This window comes from Macrotis lagotis, chromosome 1 (genome assembly GCF_037893015.1).
Source record: "Macrotis lagotis isolate mMagLag1 chromosome 1, bilby.v1.9.chrom.fasta, whole genome shotgun sequence".
In the NCBI taxonomy this organism is placed as follows: domain Eukaryota; kingdom Metazoa; phylum Chordata; class Mammalia; order Peramelemorphia; family Peramelidae; genus Macrotis; species Macrotis lagotis.
In genome coordinates, this window is record NC_133658.1 from 363,848,083 (window position 1) to 363,858,236 (window position 10,154).

The following is a 10,154-nucleotide window of genomic DNA, read 5'->3' on the forward strand; positions in this document are numbered from 1 at the left end:
AAAAATACAGGGCTGGTTGTGGGGGTGAAGAGAACTGTATTGTTTGGTTGTTATGATAGAAATAGTAAATTCACATGAAATTAAAATGGTTTTAGGACCTAAATGCCAGACAAATGAGTTTGTACTTTACTTATTAAATAATAGGGAGAAATTGTAGTAAGGAGTGTGTGGGTCCAAGTTTAGGCCTTGGCTCCACTTTCTCCTGCCTTTTCCTCCTTATTGAAGCTGTACTCTAAGCCTATTGTCTCTCTTCTACCAATAATGGTCCAAAGTTCAAATTCTTCAGGAAGTTTTCCTGGGTTAACTCACAATCTCTTGCCATTCTATCTCCATTCTTTCACTTCCCATGTTATAGAACAGAATTTTGAGTTCTCAGAATTTTCTCCAAAACCTCAAACTCTGCTTGCCTAGGGATTTTAGGCACCAAGGAGATAATCTTCCTGTTTTTAAATATCCAAAGCCTTGTGTTCTTTCCCTCTTCCTGCTATCAAAGCCTTCTGTTAGGAAAGGATGACATAATAGTCATTCATATACCATGAATCACAAAATTTCAGAATTGAAAGGAACTTAAAGTCCATTGCGTCCAAACTATTCTTGAGCAAGTCTCCAGTACAATTGGTTATCTAATTTCCATTTGAAGTTTCCCAATGATGGGGAACTCTCTTCAGAGGCAGAACATTCTGCCTTAGAATAACTCTGTTATGAAGGTTTTTGAGCCAAAATCAGTTTCTCTGCAACCTTCACACATTTCTCCTGCTATAGTTCTGCCCTCTGGGGCTGAAGAGAACCAGTCTAATCCCTCTTCCACATGACAACTGTTAAATAATTGAAACTTAGAATTTTAGAATGAAAGAATTTTCAGTTCAGTATATCCCAGAATTTTAGGGTTATAGACTTGTAAACTTTTAGTATTGATGTATCAAAGAACTGTAAGAATTCTGCAATTAGAATAATTAGGAATTTAGGAATTTAGCTTAATTGGTGATAAAAGAGTTAAAACAGATCTTCCTGGATGAATTTGTCCCTGTAGTCCCTCTTGCAGGACTGTTTAAATTCTAAGTATGACTAAACCTTTTCCCTCCATGTTGATTGAAAGACTGTCCTCTTTGAACTGGGTTTCAAGAATGAAGAAGCAAGAGTGGGCAGAATGGGGGTACCAGATAATAGTCTTCAGGGTATCCCTGAAATCATACTTCTACACCCAATCTGGCACAAGGCCAATCCTCCATATGTTAACTTGATATTTGCATATTGTAAAGGCAAACCTCAGAGGTCAGTTAAAGAATTTTGAGCTGGAGGAGACTCTTCTATTCCATTTCATAATGCCCCTTCCCACATTCTTGCAAGACAGATATTGATCTTAGATAAAGTCAGTGAATGAAAGGGGCCTTATTGCAGTTCTCATTTCTGAAGCAGTCTGCATCTGAGGAACAGGAACAAAGGAGACTAATCTACCCCAGTGCCTCTGGCCAAGGAAATGAAATAGGCCCAGAGGTAATTTTATGCTTTGGAAATCTACCATCCTCACCCTGCTCTATCCCTCCTCCTCCCCAAGAATCCTGCTTCCTGCATCTTGACTACCCATGCTTCCTTCCTGAATAAGAGACTTGCTGATGTGGTGGGAAGAATGCTGCATTCAGGGTCTCTAAGTCTGAATCCTGGTTTTGACAACCATTAGGCAAGTCACTTCCTCTCCCTTCTCCCCAGTTCCCATATCTGTAAAATAGGGATAATAATCCTGATGCTGCCTAATTCACAGGATTGGGGTGAGGAAAACACTTCGCAAACTTGGAAGCACTATATGGAAGTGATTAATAATAATAATAATAATAATAATAATAATTTTTATTATTATTATGAACTGAGGAGTTTTTGCTTGTGAGTCTTTGGATTAACAAGAGAAGGCACCTGTCAGAGATCTGAATGATGATAATATACTTGGGCAGTGTTCAGATGCTAACGGGGAGAACTCTGACAAATCTGAGTGATAGAAAACATCACCCAGAGCTATTGTAACTAGACTGATTTGATCTGAAGGACAATGCAAAATTGCCATAATATATGTATGCCAGTCTAATTTGGCAAGGGTTCATAGTCAGAAGACCTTGGGCAAACCTTTTCTTTTCTCTAGGTCTAATTTTCCTCATCTATAAAATGAGGGGGTTGGTCTAGAAAATCTGAAAGTTCCTGATTCTGACCTTCTATGTTTTATGTTCTAAAATCTTATCTATTAATATATCTTCTAGCTAACATCTAATTTCTACATTATCTTTAAAAACAAATTTTATTTTTTATATCACTCATATTTATTACTGTCTTTCTCCTATAACTTCTTAGGGAATCATCTTTTATAATATAGAATAAAAAAGAGAAGAAAAAACTTCCACAAAATTAATCAATATCATCAAAAAAGTCTGATGTTACATATAGTATTACACACTTGAAGTCCTCCACCTCTACAAAGAGGCATGGAAGGTATGCTTTCATATCTATTCTTTGATTCCACAGTTGTTATAATTACACAGCATTTAGTTTTGATTGTTTTGATGTTAATTTTCCCTCTTATATTGTAATACCTGTTGTGTATATAATTTTATTGTTTTTTAATCTCACTTTTGCATCAGTTCATCTGTCTTTATACTTGTGTGTAGTCTTTGTGTTTATTGTTTGATACAGCATTGTTTCATTACATTGTCACAATTTGTTTAACCATTCCCCAATTAGCATCTATTTTTGTTTCCAGTTTTTTTGCTGGAAAAAGGTTACTGTAAACATTTGATATCTTTAATGTCTTGCTTTTTGTCTCTATTTTAATTCTAGGCAGTGTTATAATAGAATTAGTTTGGTGGAGTGAGCCCTTGACTAGAGTGGTAGAAGATCTGGGTCTTAGCACAAGATCTGGGTCTTAGCACTAGTTTCACTATTAAGTCTATAGGTGACTGTGGAAAAATCATTACCCTTTATTGGGCATCAGTTACTCTATCTGTGAAAAGGAAGATTTCAATATCTTTTCTAGTATTGGCATTCTATATTCTGTGTTCTCAAGACCCAACTGACTTTGTGTTCTAATATTTTATGTTTTAAAACCCTTTCAACTCTAGTAATCTATGTTCTATATTCTAATATTCTGTTATCTAAGGACTATTCTGATTCTGTCATTCAATATTCTAAGGTTCCTTTCAACTCTGACATTCTAAGTTGTATGTGCTAAAGATCTTTCTAGATGTAATAGGAAAAAAATAATCACAGAGTTGTTAAAAAATTCAGGTCATTTAAATTCAATTGAAAAAGAATCTGCCACAATTTATTGAACAAATGGTTTTCCAACTTTTTCTTGAAGATTTTTCTCTTGAAGCAGGTCATGCCCTTTTGGGATAGACCCAATTTCTTTCTGCCCCTTCAAACCTAAATTTGCCTTTTTGCAATGCCCATTCAGTTCTACCCTCTTCCAATACACAAGAGAAGCACAATTCTTCTTCACGATAATCCTTCAAATACTTGAAGGTAATTATGCTCCTTTTAAATATTCTGTCCCTCTTTCTCTCATTCCCCTCCCCACCCCAGTTCAACATGCCCATTTTTTTTCAATGGTTTTGTAAGGCACTATTTCAAGGCCCTTCATGATCCTGTTTGCTCTTCTCTGGTTGTCTATAGCTTAACAAAATTTTTCATAAAATGTTCCCATAACTAAGCACAGTTCTCCAGGTTCTCTAATTAGGACAGAATTTAGCTGGACTTCCACTTCCATTCATCTGGACACTGATTTCCTTAAGTCGCCTTTGTATCATTAACCTTTTGGCTACCATATTATACTATTTACTCATATTGAGATTTCAGTTGACCAAAATTTCCAGATATTTTTCAAGTGAATAACTAAAGAATTACATATTTCCCTCATCTTAAACTTGCCAATTGATTTTTTGAATCTAAGTATAAGATTTCACATTTATTGCAATTGAATTTTATCTTATTCAGTTCTTTGTGGCACACTAATATACTGTTGGTGGAGCTGTGAATTGGTACAATCATTGTAGAATGCAATTTAGAATAATGCTAAGGTGACAAATGTGTCCACTCCCTTTGACCCAGAAATCCTGGTGCTAGATATATACCTTTAAGAATATCAAAGATAAAAAGAGAGGCGGCTAGGTGGCGCAGTGGATAGAGAACCAGCCCTGGAGTCAGTCAGGAGTACCTGAGTTCAAAGCTGGCCTCAGACACTTAATTACCTAGCTGTGTGGCCTTGGGCAAGCCACTTAAACCCATTGCCCTGCAAAAACCTAAAAAAAAAAAAGATAAAAAAGAATGATCCCATAAGCAACAAAATATTTAAAGAAGCTTTTTTTTAAAGTAAAAAAAGTATTAGAAATTTAGTATGCGTCCATTGATTGGAGGATGACTAAACAAATTGTGGTACATGAATGCAATAAAAAATTATTGGATTTTAAGAAATTATAAATTTGTAGAATATAGAGAAGTGTGGAAAGACATGAATTGATGCAAAGTGAAGCAAGAAGAATTAGGGATAATAATAATAATAATTACTAATATTTATATAGCCATTCAAAGTTTGCAAAATGCCTTGTAGATATAACTCATTTAATCCCATGAAGGAGGTGTTATAATTAAAGTCATTTTAGACATGAGGAAACTGAGGCAAAGAAAAGTTAAATGATTTGTTCAGGTATTGTTTGGGGCAGAAGTGAGCTCAGGTCTTATTTCATGTCCTGTACTCTATCCTATTGTACCACCACAATGTATGTGAAATGACAAAAATAATAAAGGAAAAGTGAAAGCTGTTTAATTTTGACTAAGATTAAGAGAAAATGTACCCCTGGTCCTTCTTTGCAACAAGTGGTGGGGCCTATGGATATGGAATATAGGATATGTTGTCAATTTGGTTGATGTCTTGCTAACTTTTTTTTTAGGTTTTTGCAAGGCAAATGAGGTTAAGTGGCTTGCCCAAGGCCACACAGCTAGGTAATTATTAAGTGTCTGAGACTGGATTTGAACCCAGGTACTCCCGACTCCAGGGCCGGTGCTTTATGCACTGCGCCACCTAGCTGACCCTGCTTACTTTTTTTTTTTTTTTTTTTTTTAGGTTCTTTATTGTGAGAGATGACTCTCTGGATAGCAAAGGAAAGTGAGATATTTTAGGAGATAAAGAAAAGCAATATTAAAAACAAGATATTAATGAAATGAAGCATTAAAAAAAGAAACTACCAAAAAGAAAGATTGAGTCCAAAGTTCTAGATGAATGAGATTTTTTTGGATCCTGTCCCTGACTTCTGTCATGTTAATTATCCCTCTTAGTTTCCAGAAATTCACAAATTTGATAAACACAGAATCTATGCTTTAATCCAAAGTGTCATATAGCACAAGGCCAAGCACAGATCCCTGGGGTGCTTCACTAGAGACTTTCCAAGTTGATACTGAACCTTTGGACTCAGTCATTTGACTAATTCAGAATCTCATAATTATATTATTATGTAGCCTACTTTTATCCATTTCCCCCCATGAAAATAACAAAACAGACTTGGTAAAATTGCTAAAATCTAGATAAACTATATGATATCCTCCTGATTTGCCAGTTTAATGATCATGTGTAGTCTGATGTGATCTATCCTTGAAGTTGTGCTAGTTCATTCTGGCCACTCTTTCATCAACATCATCTGCCTCCTTCTCTTTCTCCTCCTCTTTTTTTCTCCTCCTTATTGCTATCATTTATATAACACTTTAAAAGTTGCAAAACACTTTACAAATGTTATTTAATTTTATCTTCACAAGAACCCAGGGGAGCTGATACCCTCAATATACATAGGAGGAAATGAGTAAACAGAAATTAGTGACAGCAGTCACTAAGTATCTGAGGCTCAATTTGAATTCAGGTCTTCCTGACTCCAGGTCCAGCAGTCTGTGCCCACCTGTAGCCACTGTGCCACCTAACTGCATCCACCTCAACTGGAAGGTATTTTTATCATTTCCATATTTATTTTATAGCCTAAATCCTTAAATATTTTTATTTTATTCTTTCCAGTTGAATCATTCTTGAAAGAGAAAAAAGAAACAAAGCAAGAATTGAGAAGCTTCATCTTCATTCTTTTGTCCATTATTTTTTATCAATCACCTCAAATAGACATTTTATCTTTTTTTTGGTCCTCTTTTCCCAATATAGCTATCTGATTTTTTTTTTTGTTGTTGTTTTGGCACTATTTAGCACTATTTTAGCATACTATTAACACTATTTAGCACAATATATTACAGGACTATGTATTTGTACCTGATTCTTATTATCTGCCCTAACTTTCATCTACTGTTCATGTCTTTTATAAATCTAACTTAGTTCATCTTGGGTCATCTTATCATTCTCTTTAAGATAATCTCTTCTTTTATTCTTTATTCTTTATTGTAATTGTTTTCCTTTGTGTCTTCAGAATCTCATCCTTGAGAGTTTCTCATCCCTTGTGGACTAAGTTATTCTGTACAATTTTAGGCCAAAAGAATATTACTTAACCTTTTCCTTAACCCTTTGAAATTTGTTCTATGGAGTCTAGATTGTACCCCATTCTTTTTCTCTCTCTCCATCATAGATCTAAGATTGAGTGTTCACAAAACTCTCACCATTTTTAACCTTGTAAGCCATTTCTTGTTGGTAAAAATCAGATCCATGATAGTAATTCCTCTCTTTTGTCCTTGTACCTTTTGAAGAATAAAATTATTTTCATTAAGTCAGTCAGTAAATCAACAGGTTTTTATTTTAGGAATTATGCTAATCACTGGGGATACAAAGTTGGCCAGAACATGGACTCTACCTTCAGGAAGCTCACATTCTAACTGGGGAGTTAATATTTAAATAACAAGTCTAGAGGGGTGGTCAAATGAGAAGGGAACATTTAGAAAAGATGATTTTGAAGGTAGTCTTGACAACAATTTGGATTAATGCAATTCAACTATTTGCCACTTTTCTTGTGGCAGAGAAGAGATATGGTAGATGACTGGATAATTGAAATTCCATATCAATTCTCTATCAGGAATCTGTATCAGGTTTGTGATTTATGTTTCAGACTCCTCATTTATTTCCTCTTTTTTTTTTTTGTAAATAGTCTCTTGTATATCCTGATGATAATACTATTTTTGTTTCTGACTGTTGATCTTTACACAAACACTCCACCATGTTTCCCCCCTCTCCCACAGAAGTGGGAAAGTAGATTTTCTCGCTTCCAATCCCACCTGTTATCTAGCTCATTGTTGGCCAGTGCCATATTCCAAATGAGGTTCCCATTTCACCAAGTCTTAGTGATACCTACAAGGTGGACATTTCCTTTTTGCATCAGCATCTCTAATCCACCTTGCTTGTTACACATACTTTATGCCTTTGTATGTAGACATCTAAGATCATGGTTTTTCTCCTATTTTTGTATTTTGTTTCCCTAATTCCTGCACTTTAATGGTTTTTTGTTTTCTAGTTTAGTACATATATGCGCAGGCAGTCCCCTCTCTTCCTTTTTATTTTTCATCTTAAAATCCTTTTGGTTGCATTTTCAAGACTCCAGGCACAACACATTTTTTTAATGGGCTCTTGTTAGATTCATTCCTTCTCTGACCAAGAGAATCATTCCTATATTTTTTTCTTAATAGTATAATTCCTATATTTTAAACCATCATCTCCAATCTTTATCCTGTTCTCAGACAACAACTTCTTAACCAGCTGTTCACTTCTCAAATGTACCCTACTTTTCTCAAACCCTTTCTTCAATTGGAAATATGATAAAAGCACCACCTATGGTCTCTAAGGTCATCATTTCTTACACAAATCAATCTTCAAAATACTTAAAAATCTACTTAGATTTCATTTTCTATTTCATATTATATGTTTCATATCATATACACATATAGACAATATGGAGATGTATTTCTGTATGTTGATATATACATATACACATATCTGTTCATAGCACTCCTCAGCTCAATAAATTCTAGTGGTTACCAGTTACCTCCAGGATTAAATATTGATGCCTCTGCTTCACATTTAAAGGCCTTCACAATTTGGCTTTAACCTACTCTTTTAGCATTATTATATATTGACCTTCATACTGTGATCTGGACATACTGGCCTTCCTTGTCTTCAATTATGGAGCTCCATCTTGCTAATCTTTACCATTTGTATTAGTTGTTCCCATGCCTGGAATGAATTCCTTCATCACCTCCATCTCTTATCCTTTAAGGTTTAGAACATCTGCCTCCTGCATGAGGCCTTTTCTAATCCCCCAGCCTTCCTCTCCAAATCACCTTTAATCTATTTTGTATATATACCCATACAAAATTTACTGTAGTTTAAAACTAGAGGCAACTAGGTGGTACAGTAGAGTGCCAAGCCTGGAGTCAGGAAGACTCATCTTCCTGAGTTCAAATCTGAATTCAGATACTGCTAGCTATGTGAAATTAGGCAAGTCACTTCACCTTGTTTGCCTTAGTTTCCTCATGTGTAAAATGAATTGGAGAAGGAAATAACAAACCAGAGTCTTTGCCAAGAAAACTCCAAATGGGGTTATGACTGAAATGACTGAACAACAACAGCAAAGGGAAGTCCTTAACAGTAGTTTGCTGAATTGAATTTAAACATTCTATTTCTAAGGACCCTTTTAGCTTTGACATTCTGTTTTAAGCTCTCTTCCATCTCTGGCATTTTATGTTCAATGATCCGACATTTATAGTTCTTTGATCTGATCCCTTTTAGATTTCGGTTCATATGTAAGTAGATGCTTGTTGAATTGGAATGAATTGAATTAACACCAGTGACAATCCTAAACTTATAATCTTTTCTTACTTAGGATGGTAAATTTTGGCTCAGTTGTGCTCCTGGAGTTCATTTGGCTGAGGGACTGACTAGAGGAAGTGAGAAGAGAAGGGAGAAAGGCAAAAACAGTTGAGGAAAGGGAAGAAAACAGACATTAGGAGAACCCAGAGTTCTGCCCTGGCAGAGATGGGAAGGGCCCCCCCCAATGGAGCTAAATCTTCCTATGTCTCCATGTCCCTGATATCAGGCATTTATTTTTTAAGGAAAAAGGGAATGTGGGAGAGAAATGGTGCCAGTCAACTTCTGTAACTGCACAGTGCTAAGGACAAGGCCTAGGAAGGGGAAAGGATTCATGTTTTCTACCCAGAGGTAGGGGATGTAAGCAATAGTGAAAATGAACTCAGGAGTTTGGACTGTAAACTCTACTATACCTGGACAATTCTAACACTTCCATACTTTTAACATAGTAGTTTACATTTCTGGGCAGTGTTGAAGCTGTGGTTTCCTCCTGCTGCGTCCTTTTACTTCCAACTGCCAAGTTATAGTTGTAGAAAATTAGAGCTGGAAGTGCCCTTGGAGCACAGAATATTAAATATCAGAACTGTTGGAGACCCTAGACCATGGATATCGATCACTAAAGCTGGAGGGGACCTTACACACCATCTAATCTAAGGCTTCTTAACCTCTTTAGTATCATCGACTTTTTGGGCAGTTTGGTGAAACCTATGGATCTTTTCTCAGAATCATCTTTCTAAATACATAGGCTTTCAAGAAAACCAAATATACTGAAATACTGTTATCAAAAAAAATTTTTTAAAAACAAGTTCAAGGACACCCCAGATTAAGAACTCCTGATCCAGTCTAATTTTTTTTTGTTACAAAAGAGGAAGAAACTTGATCAGAGAAGTGACTTGCCTAATGTTACCCAGCAAATTAATGGTCCTCTTTTTTTCCTAAGAGGAGGAAACTGAGTTTCAGATAGGTGACTTACCTAATGTTACTCAGTAAATTATTCTCAGAACTGGGACCATAATTCAAATTTCATGTCTTCTTATTAATTAACTCAAGTAATCTGGGTGGAGAGGGGAAGAAATTCTACTTTATTTCCCATCTCTCATATTAAGACTATGGATTTAAATTCAACTGTAAGGTATAGCTGGGAGGTACTTCTTTAACTATTTCTTATTTCATGAGTCCTGCCTTCCATCTCAGGGCAATGGAGTCTCACAAGATGAAAAGCTGTAATTATTTTATTTCTTTCACTCCTTTCAAAGAGAGGTCTATTTTCATGATTCTCTGAGGTTGCTCTGAGTGGGAATGGGGAATGAAAGAACTTATTGAAGGAGTGAAGGGAGGT